The sequence below is a fragment of the Sturnus vulgaris genome, chromosome 2 (assembly GCF_052056855.1).
Source record: "Sturnus vulgaris isolate bStuVul1 chromosome 2, bStuVul1.hap1, whole genome shotgun sequence".
Classification (NCBI taxonomy): Eukaryota; Metazoa; Chordata; class Aves; order Passeriformes; family Sturnidae; genus Sturnus; species Sturnus vulgaris.
The window spans coordinates 57,946,745-57,961,042 of NC_142244.1; the positions used below are offsets into that span (position 1 = coordinate 57,946,745).

Sequence of the window (14,298 nt, forward strand, 5' to 3'; positions counted from 1 at the left end):
GGCAGCTGCAGAAAAGGAGGAGAGCTAGACAGCTGAGGTGTATTATTGTGGAAAAGGAGTACATTTTAAAGGGATGAATAAAGAGAAGTATTGCTCTACTCAGTATCTTCAGTGAAGTAACATTGGCAATTTCCAGTTTATCTGGAAAGATGTAGCTCAGTGGCAGAGAGTGAAGAGGAGGCCAACATGAGTGATCTAAGGTCTGGCAAGCCTGACCTGGGAGGAGAGGGAGAAGAACACAGGAATTGTTTAAGCTAGAGAAGAAGTATCTGAGGCCATACAAAGTTTATGAGGGCTATTAGAAAGAAGGTTAAGGAATAATCTGTTCTCCATGTTTGTGGTAGATGGGATGAGGAGCACCAGGCTTAAAGTGTAACCTCTCAGGTTGTGAGTAGGTACTGGGAAGAGCTTTTCCTAGTAAGGACAGCTTGACTGGGACACTGCTGGGTCTTTCCTGCAGAGATCCATAGAAACAAGTAGAGAGGAGGGGGGTTAGACCTTGCCAAATTTCCTTTAACCCTGTTTTTCTGTCTAACTGCAATGAGGAACTGTTTCCTTGCTGGTGCTGATAAGACAACCATCCCTTGCCTCCTTTTTTATGGGATGTATGGAATGTTCTTAGCTGTGGGGGTGGATTTGTCTCCATCCTCCAGATGAAGCCTGTAGCTCAGGGCTGAGAGATTCTGAGCAACCTCCTCATGAAACTGCATTTGTTTTATCCTAGACTATCTTTATTTTCCAGAGTGAGCATCGCTGAAGACAGCTTGACCTCCATGTTTATGTCTATGCTTATTGTTAAAAGTCAGGGATAGTTTTGTGCTGACCCTTCTTAGGGCTACTTTCCTTCAGGGCAGATACATCTGGGAGAAAGCTGGTCAGAGCAGTCCAAAACAGAAAGGCAGCAATCTAAAAAGTAATCAGGGTGGGCAATGAGAGGTCCTCAACTTGACCTGGTTTAGCAGAGCAGATATACATTAGATCTTGCTTCTCCTCTGACACACATCCCTCTTTCTTCAAAAATGCTTCTGCTTCCTTGTTTCTAACACGCAGGAAAACTAATTTTCTCCCTCATATTTTCAGCATCTTTGGCAGCAGAAATTAAATTCCTTCAAGTCCCTTGAGACTGCTGCTCTTAAAAACCCAGTCTGCACTTCCTAATCACAGAGGATTTAAAGGGAGAGAGAACACTGTGATGTAAAAAGAAAATTACGCTGGAAAAATTGAGGTGAGTGGGCTGGAACTACAGCTGGATGACCCTTGGGTTTAACTGCATCATATTCAGGTTTTTTTCCTGCTTTCCCAGCTCACCTTGTCCTTCGGTGTGGGAGCCTGTGACCGTGTCTAAGGGCAGCTGGCTCTTCCTGAGTGCTCTGCCTCTGCCCCCGGTTCTCCCTGTCCACGTAGCCCTCTGGACACAGCAGCTGCTGGGCTGAGGTTTCCCTTGTTCCAGTGGCATGCCTGGCAGCAGGGCTGGGGCTGCACAAGGAGCTGGGAGGGGAGGACACAGTCTGGACATTTGATCCCAACTGACCACAGGAGTATCCCATGATACTCAGCACATAAAGCTGAGGAAAGAAGATGGGAAGGGAGAACATTTGGAATCACGGTGTTTGTCTTCCCAAGTCACCATTACACATGATGGAGCCCTGTTTTCCTAGAGATGGCTGAACGCCTGCCAGCCCTTGGGAAGTGGTGACTGGATTCCTTGTTTCTGTTTGCTTGCTTGCATGCATGGCCCTTACTTTAGCTATTAAACTGCATTGATCTCAACCCATGAGTTTTATCACTTTTGCTTTTCCAGTTTTCTCCCCTATCCTGACATGGGGGAGTGAGGGAGCAGCTGTGTGCTGCTTTGCTGCCAGCTGGGGTGAAACCATGACAGCTGTGAAGAGAGAATCTGACCCCGAGACAGGAGTTGAGATGACATGATGCTGAGTGACTCAAAACACAACGACGTTCAGATGAATTTTTAATATGTGTGCAAATATAAGTGTTCAAACTGACTGAGGCTAGAAGGAAATTTTGACACTTGCCTCCTTGGCATTTTTTGTCTTGTTCAAACAACTGAAATCCTGACTGAATTCAAGACTGAGCTTCTGATCACATTCCAGAGTCAGATTTTTTCAGCAACTGCCTTTTCCTGGTATTATACCAAGATCCATAGAGATATTCACATGCACATGCTGAGCAAATGGAGTAAATTTGGGAGTGATAATGAAAATAAACCAAAACCCCCAAGTTCACACAGCAGCTAGGCAGCAATCAAAAAAGCAGAGACATAGCTTGTCTTCTTATTTGGGGTATCTGAACAGCACAGAGCTGTGCCTGCTCCAGGAAAACTCCCCTACAGCACACCTTCACCTCTGTGGTTAGTGCTGAGCTCTCCAGTACTCGAGAGACATGGACATACTGGAGCAAGGCCAGGGCAGAGCCACAAAGATGATAAAGGGACTGGAACATCTCTGATTTAAGAAGAGGTTTGGAGAGCTGGCACATCGTCTTGGAGAAGAGAAGCCTCAAGAGGTCTTATCCATGTGGATTAGTGCCTGATGGGAGGAATAAAGAAGACAGAGTTATGCTGTTCTAGTTAGTGCTTAGGTAAAGAACAAGATACAATAGACACAAATTCTATTAAAAAAAGCAAATTCTGTTTAAACACTAGACTTTTTTACTGTGAGCCCCATCAAACACTGTCACAGATCCCTCAGAGAGGTTCACTCTTGGAGGTATTAAAAACCTGCCAGGACATATGTTGAGCAACCTCTGAAGTTGTTGGGTTAAAGGAATTTTTGTGTAAAAAAATTCTTGGCACACTGGTAAATTCATCTTGAAATGAAGAATACTTTTCCAATGAGACAAATGGCTTTTTAAAATTTTTTTTTTTTTTTTTGGTATTTGTTATTTGTCATATCTATTTTACCAGTATTTCCTACTGAACCGAGAATGTTTTGCCTAAAGTGTGGGATTTGCACATCCCTGATGTCTGTAATGTCACTTTCACAAGATGAAGGTTTGCAAAATAAGATACAGAAAAATTACCTGCAGTGAAAAAATTATTTAAAATATTACCTTAGTGGTTTGTTTGGGGGTTTTTTGCCTACTTTGGGGCCAACTCTGCTTCTTCAAAATTCCAGGTTTTTGGATGAGCATTTTCCCCATTTTTATTTAATGTAAAGAGGAGAGAAGGAAAGGCTGTAGCTCGGATGGTAATTGCTCTCCTGGGCTATGTTTTTGATTCATATTCTGTGTGATGAAGTGTAAGAAGCAGTTTGAATTGCTGAACAAAGAGAAGGATTCCCAAGGAAAGTGTCAGCTCTAATTTTCCATCAGATGAGGGACTGAATGGGGCACTTGAGGGAGCTGTTCACCTTCCTGTGGAAGTGGTGAGGAGAAGGAATACCCACCAGCTTCATGAAAAAGGAACTAAATGAAAATTATAAATTTAAAAAAAGTAGCAGTCATTAGTTTTAGGGAAAGCCAATGCTATTATAACCCTGCAAACAGAATGGCTTGAAATACATAAAGCAAAGCACTGCTCTGGGTAAATCTCCTCTGGAAGGAACCTGCTTACTCTGGAGTTAATACTAGAGTGACCCTAAATGTTGAGGGTCAATTTAAGTTATTGAGTTAAAACATATTCATTACAGATTTTGAAAGTCTGCTTTCAAGATGTGGGGGCTGTTTGAGCAGCTGAAGGCACATAGCTCTGCACCTGCAAGATATTATACTGGGATGAGCAAGAGACAAAAAGCTAATTTCAGCAGTAGAAGGCCAGTGCCTGGCTCTGTCGATAATCAGCAGGTAAATTTGAGCTTGATCAAGGGAGCAGCAGCCTCATTTTGGGGTTTTCCAAAAGGCCCCTCTTCTCAATCTGTGCTTAAGAGGAGCCTATCTCTGTTGGTGATATGAGAGACTGTCAGCATTAGACTTAATGCTTCTCTTTGCTTTCAGCAACCACCAGTGCTTGGCAGCTTATTTGGGTAGCTAGGTATCTTTAACAGGAGGCCCTCTGCTCTTTTTTGGTTTTACTGTGAGCTCCACTCATTTACTGGAGACATCTCTGGTACTTACTGGGAGTAGGGAACACCAAATACCTGGAGCAGGGGTAAACCCTGCAGATCATCTGGCTAGATGGAGATATAATGGATGTCTGGGAGAGATGTCAGGAGCTTTACATGAACACCCTCAAAATGTCAATCCCTCTGCTGGTGGAAAATGAAATTCCTTAAAAGTGAAGCCATGTTATAGTTAAAGCAAGTAAAAGTAGTTAATTAATGGACCCAACCTAGAAAAAATCTGTAAATATAATAGAATTAAATATAATCTATAAAAATACATTTAAAACAAGAGGAAACTAAATTTTGCTGATTTATTAAAAAATCTCCTTCTTGCTCTGCACTTGGCCATACTTGATTGTCTAGCTCACACTTCATATTCCAAGAGGGATTAAACAGGCTAGTATTCAAACCCTTCTTTAACGTCTTTGTGGGATCCCCTTTGGATTTTAATCTTCCCTGGGTCCTTCTTTCACCTCTACTCCTGAAGGATCTCTAAGCATGGGGAAGGTCATGCCTTGTCCAGATGGGAAATGCTCACACTGCTGTGATCTGTGGCAGATCTCTTAAGCTCTTGATGAGATCACAAACAAATCATTAATCCACCAAGAGCTGAAAGGTTTTTCTGTCCCTGAGAAGGCAAAGTGGAAATATCAAAATGAAATGTTTTTTAGCTCTTAACCTTGTATTTCCTATTACTGTGCAAGCTGTAAGTCATATGTAAAACAAGGAATTAATAGGAAAGGTTTTACACTATTTTCTGGCTGACAGCAGGCATGTTGATTATCCTCTTGCTCATCAATGGAAATAGCAACCAGGCCATGTCTGTCTCACAGGGATGTGTACCATGACAGAGAGGAACAGGGAGACAACTGTGGTGGCTTTTCTCCCTCACAGTAAAACTCCAGTTCTGGGAGGACCTGGAAAAGAGAGATCCACCAATTGGCTGAAGATGGGGATCAAGCATTTCTGATGCAATGCTGGAAAATAAAGGCTGGGAATCAAAACCTAGCAAGACAGATGTGCATGAGAATGCTTAATTGTGCTCCACTGGCCTGGAAAACCAGGTCAAAGGGTAAGTTCTTCAAAAAGCCAAATGTACTGGTTTTGAGACAAAAGTAATTTCTTGGCTGTCAATGACAGCTCCTTTTTAGGAGGATCCTGTTTTTGTAACTGTGAATGTAAAGAGCTGCTTGGCAGCCAGCCAGCTGCTTAATTTACCAATGAAAACTTTGAAGAAATGGAGGAAGTTTGCTAGAAAGCAGGTCTGCAATACAGCAGGCTGTGTTTCTCCTTGCAACAGAAAATCCGAGAGAGATTTGAAGGATCACATAAATATATTTTGTGTACTCAGATTTACTGAACCACATAAAATTTAGTGGCTAGAATAGAGTACACAGAGTAACTCTGCTTTTACCTCAGTCCCTTCTCTTCTGAATGCCAGCTCTTGGACCACCTTGGGCCTCCTTGGATTTAAGGCAGTCAGGCTCTTGCCCTTTGTTTAAGAGTAGACTGGCTCTAGCCTGACATAGCTGCAGCCCTACCAAACCATATAGATGAAAAGTAATTTTCTGAATGTTCCTTCCTGGGATGCATCTCAGTGCCTAGAGAACAAGTAAAAAAAACCTGCCCCACTGCAGACCCTCAGTGCCTGGATGTATGTACCCAAAGGCACCAGTGCAGGCTACAGGAGGATGATTTCAGCCCTGTGAGTAAATCCTCTGGGGAATAAAACCTGTCAGATACAGCATTGCCAAGAGCTCAGCCCTACATCAGCAGGACACTCACATCCAACCAACTGGGAAGAGACCCTTTTATTAATGATAGTCCCTGCTGCTACAGCATGCTTCCTTTTGGCAATTCTCCTCATAAAAAAGGCCCTCCATGCTGCCTGCTGGCACCTGTCATCTCTATGGGTTTCATGATGAGTTGGCCACCAAACTGGCTCAGAAATGTAAATTTTCCTTGGAACATTAGTCCCCATGTGACTCCAATAACATACATCTCAGCCAGCAACCCTCCTTAAGCACAGGCTCATGAGGCACTCCACATCCTTCTAGTCTGCCTCAGCTTGCTGCAGCTGAAGTAAGAATTAAATTCTGTGGTGTGTATCCTCCTGCCTTCCCAACATTAGCCTTGCATTTTGTTTAATTACTGGTGATTTTGGAAGACCCAGGTACCAAAGTCTGTGCTCCACTTTCCTGCAAGTTACCCATTCCTTCCATCCCCAGCAACTGCAGCTGTCCTCTTTTCACTCTCACCAATTCCCAGCGTTTTAGAGAAAACTTCTGTAAAGCCCTTTGGCATTTGCAGCTTGTGATTCTGCAGCAGAATGAAAATTAAAATTTAGGGCAGCATTAAGTTAATTAAACTTACCATCAAATTAATAACACAAGAAATACTGTGCAGACTACATTATTCATTGTCATGTTTTATTCAGTAAAAAACTCCATTTTTAATGCTTTTAGTATTACTGGAGGATTTCTACTCTGCCCTGCTAGAGTTACATGGCACACAGGGTTTCTCAGGTTCTGTATATAAAGTCAATGTAATTTTCAATGTAATTTTCAGTAATAAAAGATCCCAAATCAATAAAAGAAATGAAAAGTCCCACGTCTCTGGTTTCTTGGAAAGAAATAGTCAAACATGGATGATTAAATTCTTGTATATTTAAATGAATTCATTTTCATTTATTACCCGTCCTCTTGTTTTCTTGCACTTCTTCTATTCTCCCCTCCATCAGTTTTGTCCATCAGCAAAGTTCCAGTTCACCTCTTGAAGGTTTTTCTAAAGGTTTTTGTGCTGAATCCTCATTGTTCCACCGTGGCACATCCCAGCATTATCTGTACAGCTCTGCTCCTGACCACACTGCAGGAGGTCGTTATTTATGAATAATGCAGTGAAGCACTACATGAGATATGAGTTTAGGACTGAGGGGCTGTGTGCTTCTTCAGGTTTTTTTTCATTTAAGTGCAACCAAGCAAGAGCTAAATAACATGGTTCAAAGAGTTCTTCCATTCCAAGGGGACTGTGGATCACAGTCCAAAAGAACTACTGCAAAATGAGATTATGGGGACAATAACCTAATGCATGCTTTGAAAAGAGGCAGTGGGAATGTAACTTCCCTTGGAGAAAGGAAGGAAATTAATGAAAACTGAAACCATGGCACAGAGACAGCATTATTAAGAAAGAAGGCACAAGGAAGGAATCATCAGGAAACGTGCAGCTATTGCTGTGACACACCACAAGGGAGAAAGGCAGCTCATATAAGCATATTAGAAGTTCTCTTGCTTAATTGCTATGTTTATTAGACGTTATTATTGAAACAAAGTTTATTGTTGATACAAAGTTTATTGTTGATTCTTCCCTCTTCTACATCCTTTGGCCACCTGCCCCATTTTTGTGTGACGAAGTCTTAGCACTTCAAATACTATTTTCCTGATAGCTGGAAATAATGTTTAAAATGTGCATTTTTCAAAAAAATGCAGCAAGAACCTACTTACCCAGAAGAGCTCGCGGTGTTTTTCCAGACCAGCTTCTTTATTTCCTTTTAAAGCAGTCTTTTATATTTCTCAGCCACTTCATGAATTTTTATATTCTATTCTGGTGTCTCTCTAGCATGAAGGTTGGTAGACCTTGCCAACATTCTTCAAGCCAGAAGACTTTAGAGCATCTTTAGCATCAAAAATAAAACTCTCTTCCTGTGGATGTCTGAAGAAAGGTGTGAAAAGCGGACTTCCATGGTGTGATATTCAAGTGCTGCAGTGCCCAGAACAGAACTGATGTCTCCAGGAGGGGAATTCATGAGGCTGGGTGGCACCTAACCAGTGAAGGGAGGAGAGCTGGGTGCTTCAGAGTGGGATTAGCATCCTTCATCAGTCTGAGTGGGGAAATGAGGAAGAACGGAAGCTATTCCTGAAATAACACTCTACCTGCTACTGTGGTATTTATACTTGCTCTTTGATGTGCATAAATCCGGGCCTTCTCTTCTGCTCTTTAGAAGAGAGGGTATGAGAAAATATTGTATTAGTAGAGTTTATTTGAGTTCTTGGTCAGGAAATAAAAGGTATTTTCTACATCCTCTTCAACTTGTGAAGACTTGAGCCTATATTGCCCCTTTCTCATTTTTGCTAAAACTTTCAGACAACAACAACAGAAAAAGGCTCAGGGCTATCCATTTACCCCATGGAAAAACTGGTTACAGAGCCTGCATTTTAGTACTGTTGCAACTATAAAGAAATTTCAAGAGAGCAGGAAACAAGAGGCTGCCTTCAGGAAAGCTACTGTGTTATCAGCCAAGAGCAGACCTTCTTCAACATCTGCATCCATCAGGATATTTAACCCAGAACCCGACAGCTCTCAGTTCTAGAGCAGTAGCACAGGATGACTAACCACAAAATGTGACACAGAGTGCACTGCAGGAATGAGGGCTTGGCTCAGGAGCTGCCGTGGGCCTGAGCAGGAGCTGTTGCCTTGACTGACCATAAGCTGACACTTCCACAGGAGGAAGATGCTGCTGACAGCTGCTTGGAAGCCTTGATTCTGACACAGGTGCCTGGTGGGGTCAGGAAGAAGGAGGAACTGGGAGGTTCTCCCACATTTGCTGCTCCTGTGGCCTTTGCTGTTTGCTCAAATCTCCCATGTACAGAGAGGACAACTCTTGTCCTCATAAGGTACTGAGCTCTCTCTAAGCAAAGAACACCAGGACCATCCTGTGGCAAGAATATCTGACTGAAAAGCAGCAGCCAGGCTGTGGACAATACAGGGAATAATTCTACATCATGCAGCCATACCCTGGTCTGATTTTGACAGGCAGAAAATTTGACATTGGAAGGTGAGTGTAGTTAATGCCTCACCTCTGTAGTGAGGGTGGCTTATCAGCATCCTCTGCTTGACCTTCAAAGTTTGCATGAAGATCAAGGTTTGCATGACCATACCTTCGTAACAGAGACATAAGACACAATTGCAATCAAAAAGGATTATAAACCTGGGTTTAGTTTACAGCATGCTGTGTGGGCTCACTGACCCATTAATCAGAGTGACATTGTTGATTTACTGGCCATGTAGCATGACTTGATTTACAACATGCAGCTTTGGATACCGAACATGCCAAAGGACGCAATAGTGTGGAGTAGTTAGAAAAATCACATCACTAGGAAGAAAGTGGGTCTTCTTTTTGTTTTTGACAAAGACCCATGGTGCAGGTGGCTCACCAAAGGAACTGAGCACTCCCAGCTTCTTCGTGATCAGCACCTTCTTCATCCAGCCTGGAGATGAGTTTTTGCAACAGCAGCTGCTCTGCCTTTTTCATTGTTTTCTGAGTAGTGTCCTCAGGAGAAAATTCCAAATGGAGACAGCTCATGGCCATGCATTATACAGTTCCCTGTTTTCACATTAGGACTTTAAAGCAGCCATGGAAATCCAAGGCTGACAGTTCAAAGTAACTCTCCTGTGTTCCTCTTCTTGCAAACACTGGAAGAGAGGTTGCTATGTGCTTGAGTGGGCTGTTGGACTGAATAATTCGATGCTTTTGGATGCAGAGTTCATACAATGGCATTTGAGGATGCTATTCAGTAGTAAAGTCTGTGAACAATAAGGCATCACTGAAAGCATTCCAAAGTCTACATAATAACTTTGAATTTGGGCTTGGAGAGAGACTTGCAGCAATAATACATATCAGCACTCTTTTGGGGAGGCTGGCAGTGGAGGAGTGCCAACTGATCAGCTTTGGTTTTGTTTTTGCTCTGTTTATCCTGTGTGTTTGGGTTGTCAGGCTGGAGTTCAAGAATCAATCAGCAAGCTGTAATGGACATATTTTCATTACAGCACAAGGAGCCTCTAGTGTCCTTCATTCATGTATTATTCACACAAATGGATGAACAAAGAAGCCATCTACTACAGCACACAAATCCCAGAATATCTGCACAACTTAAAAATACACTGAGGTCCAGGCAAAGCCTCCACTCTTCTGCAGTTTCAAAGGCAAGAGTAAAATTTTCTGTTATTGGAGAAGTGGGATCACTTGCCATGTTTCTTTTAGCTCAAGCACTGGTAGATACTGGATACAGAGGTGCCAAATATCTGTTTGCTGAAAGGCCTTTGAAATGTCTTCAGGATGGACATTAGGATCCTTTCCATCTCTAAACAGGGAACGTCATCTCATGGTGAGAACTGAGCAGCAACCACTGAAAGACAGAAGATGTTTATATCTGCCACAGAAAAAAAATACAGCTGGTATGCTAAAACCACCTGTGTGTGTAACAGTGGCAGAGACCAATGCTCTGTGAGGCACCCACGTAGAATTATTCCAAGTTATTTCCATATTCTCTGAATATTAGGAGAAATGTTTCCCCATTTTCATTTTATCTGTGCATTGAGTTTAATTCTACCAGGCAACTCTATATTTGCATTCAGTGAAAGTCAGCAGGGAATGCTTTATGCATACTTTCTAGGATTTCTCATATAAAACCTTGAAGACAAAATCTCTGCAATACTTTCTGAAAAGACCATAAGGTTGGCATTATAAAATGCATTTTGTGGGAAATGTTGGCTGATGTGCAATTGGCAAAACAGGGAGCATGCAGCAACAGCCCCAGTGCTTCCTTGGAGAGCTGCATCCTGGCCTTGCCTCTGTCATAGATGAAACATACGAATGTTTTCCAGTCAAGTTTCCCTGTTCTTATGCTCTTTATTTTCTAGATAGCTGAACTGTGGGTCAGAGCCAGCATGCTAAGAGCTTAAACTTTGGTTAGGAGGAGATTTTTTTTTCAGGTTGTGCATGTAAATTGCTATTTAATATCAACTGCTCAAAGGTCTGACTTTGGGTACCTCAATGTGAAGACTTAAAATTTGCAAATGTCCCTTGGTGTCTTGACTTGTGGCTTTTCCTCTCACCTTTGAGTTGGGAAAATGCTCTCTTGACACAAAGGGGCTTTATGTGCTAATTAATGTGATAATGATGGATCCATATAAATATCCTGGTGGCCAGGGCAGGGCTTAAGCACTGCATTGTGTCTCAGGGGCTGAGCTCTGTGCAACAGGAAGAGACCAACATGTTGACTTGCTGTTCATAAGCTGAACACCTTCGAGTGTGTGCAGTGAGAGAGGTGAACGTCCTATGGTGAAAAAAAATCCATAAGATTTCATGATTAAATACTAACACGACAAAGGCAAACAGGAGGATTAAAATGCATCCTGCACTTTCCTCTGTTATCTGCTGCATCTTTCCCAGGATGCTGCTGTGTGTTCCCTAGCTGTTCTCCCTTAGGGCAGCAACAGGTGCTTGAGAAAGTGAGGTGTGTCCTGAAGTGAGTTTATGGGTTTATTTACTTTGTGTTGATTTCATCTAGGTTCTTATGGTTAGAAACAGACTGGCACAAGGCTATATATTTGTCTTGTGGGGCTTTTTTGGAGTATCTACATCTGAAGTCTTTTTCCCCTACTAAAACTATTCAGAAGGGTTTGTTTGGTGGATTCTTTTTTCTTTCTTTCTTTCTTTCTTTCTTTCTTTCTTTCTTTCTTTCTTTCTTTCTTTCTTTCTTTCTTTCTTTCTTTCTTTCTTTCTTCCTTCCTTCCTTCCCTGCCTGCCCACTTCATATTTCTTTACCTTCGTGAATTTTGCTACTCTTTCATTTTCCCAGTCACCCTGATGGCACAAGACTACTTTCTTCTGGATTATTGTTTTCTTTGTATTTTAAGCAAGACTCACGATTCTCCAAATTAGGATATTAAAAGAGGAAGGAGCTCACGGTTTCCATCTGTTGTAAACTTCTCACCGAAATCGCTGCCCTATAAAGCTGCACTATGCTACAATTCACTCTGAAACTGCTGAAGAGAGAAGGAAATGAACTTCTTTTACAGAGTGTCTTTTGCAAAAGTTGAAAAAAAAAGACATTGTTGTAGTTATAAGGATTTGTCCCTGAATAGGGATGGGGTGGAGGAGTCCACAAGGCCCCATGCCCTTCCCTTACAGACTGCTGTCATTTTAAAATGATGCTCTATAGTACATGCTGACATAGTTTGATTAGTTTAGAAATTACAAGTTTTCTTTCTAGTTCTAGTGCTTTCTTCAAACGTTACTAGAGTATTCAGAATAGTGAATACTACTACTAATAACAAATGAGCACTTTAAGAATTTGTTTCAGTTTGTCCTAGGAAAGAAACAAGCTGGCTCTAAGCAATCATGTTCAGAGGGATGGGAATTTGAGTCATCCTTGACATCACCAGCAGACTGGGACATGTCCTTACCAGTGCCTGATCTGTCAGGTACACACTGAAATCCCAGGTGCCATTCTGAAATCAACATCTTTTCAGAAAGATGCTGGAAAAAGATATGAAAGAGTCTCTTCATGGGATGTCCACTTCACTAGTAACAGGTGAACTCTGATTGCTGCCAGAACAATTCAAGGGCAGATTGGACTGTCTAGGCAACCTACACTTAAATTGGGTTTTCCAAACATAACTCTAATAATAACCCAGAAGAATAACAGTAATCAAGGCAGCTAAAAAAATGCAAGACCTAAACCTTTCTCCAACTTTCTCCCTGTTGCCTGTGGTGACAAAGCATATAGGTTGATGCATTCATCACTGCTTCTAAGTGTGCATCCAAATGAGTTTGATGGTCTAAACTACTATTCCTCAAACGTTTTGCAAGTGTAACACACTTCCCACTGCAGCTGTGTTCTTGAGATAACCCTTTAGTTTACACCTTCAACTTTTAGTTATTGGCAGCTGCTCAGTTCCTTGGCGAAGTGGGATTGGGAAGAGAATTAGGAAAAAAAAAGAGAAATCCAACATGCATATATTTTTATGACATCTCAGTTTTTCTTAAAATTTTTCTATTCTTCTGTGCTGCCCTTTTAACATATTTTTGTGAAGGCTTACAGAATTGCAAAGCAGTTCCTCACTTTGCAGACACATGGCACCTGCATTGCTTGGTGGCCCCAGCCTTGAGTGTTTGTTTTCATTCTTCCTGAAACCTGCTCATGTGTCATTTCTGCATTCCCTGGCATAGCAGAGCATGAAGCATCTGCCCCTTACAGGGGCAAAGATGGATGTACTAAAATAAGAGAAGTAATTAAAATTTTGATTTTTAGAAAAGCTATTCTAGGTCCAAGAAAAGAATACAACAGTTTTTCTCAGGCCACCTGTGGCATATGTGAGCAAGACCATCTAGATTGTTATCCTGGTTTGGGATTGGCCAGAGTTCATTTTCTTCTTAGGACCTGCTGCAGTGCTGTGATTTTGATTCAGTGTGAGAATAATGTCAATAACACACTGATGTTTTGACTGTTACTAAGTGGTGCTTATCCTAAGTCAAAGACTTTTCAGAGTCTCATGCTCTGCCAGTGAGGAACTGCAAAGGAAACTGGGAGGGAACATTCCTGGTGTTCAGAACTCACCAGCACAGGTGACCTGAACTGACAAAAGGGATATTCCATGCCACAGAACATCATGCCCAGTGTACATATTGGGAGAGTTACCTGAAGGGTTTTGATCACTGTTTGGGGCCAGGCTCAGTTTGGGGAATTGGGTGGTAAGCAATTGTATTGTGCATTACTTGTTTTGCTTCTGTTACTCTCTCTCTTTCTCCTCATCATTACATTCATTATTATAATTATGATATTTAGTTTCAGTTATTAATTCAGTTATTGTTCTCATCACAACCCACATGGTTTACCTTTTCTTTCAGATTCTGCTCTCCAGCAGAGGGAAAGGTATGGAGGGAATGATGAGCGCCTGCTTGGTACTTAATTGCCAGATGGAATATTAAATCGCAACAATTATTTTCAATTATTTCCTTTTGAAAGCTTTCTCAACAACAGTATTCACAGAGGTGTTCATCTTTCATTGCCTGGAACAAAATCAGAAGCCACTTTCTAGGTAAGAATTATTACTTTAATTTCCATCTCACTTAAAACACATATTTGCTCTCCGGTGGATCAAACTTTAACAAGTACAACAGAGCTTGAAATAGAAGAGTAGTGTGAAAGTAAAGCATGCCAATTTTATGGAATCATCTTTTCTTTTTTGTTCAGGAAGATGTTTTGTGTTCAAATAAAGGTAGCTTTATTATTTTGTTTCTTATAAGCTAGTTGTAGCTGACATGCAGCTCCCTCTTCAGCAGGGTCAGCACTGCAGATCACTAAGCAGTGCCAAATTAAGACAAAGCACCTGCCTTCACTAGGAAACCTAGAGGTGGGTGTAAGTGTTTAAGCAGTGTTAGAGTATGAAGCACTAGGGC

General features: G+C 41.7%; 1 long non-coding RNA gene across 1 annotated transcript; it reads right to left on the bottom strand.

The window, feature by feature from the left end:
• Window positions 1-1,952: 1,952 nt before the first annotated feature.
• On the bottom strand, window positions 1,953-7,174 carry LOC148224803 (uncharacterized). Its single transcript, XR_015801468.1, has 3 exons — window positions 6,753-7,174; window positions 4,810-4,975; window positions 1,953-2,546 (listed from the first exon to the last, which is right to left on the bottom strand). It is a non-coding gene; the product is annotated as an uncharacterized LOC148224803 (long non-coding RNA).
• Between the last annotated feature and the right edge of the window lie 7,124 nt (window positions 7,175-14,298).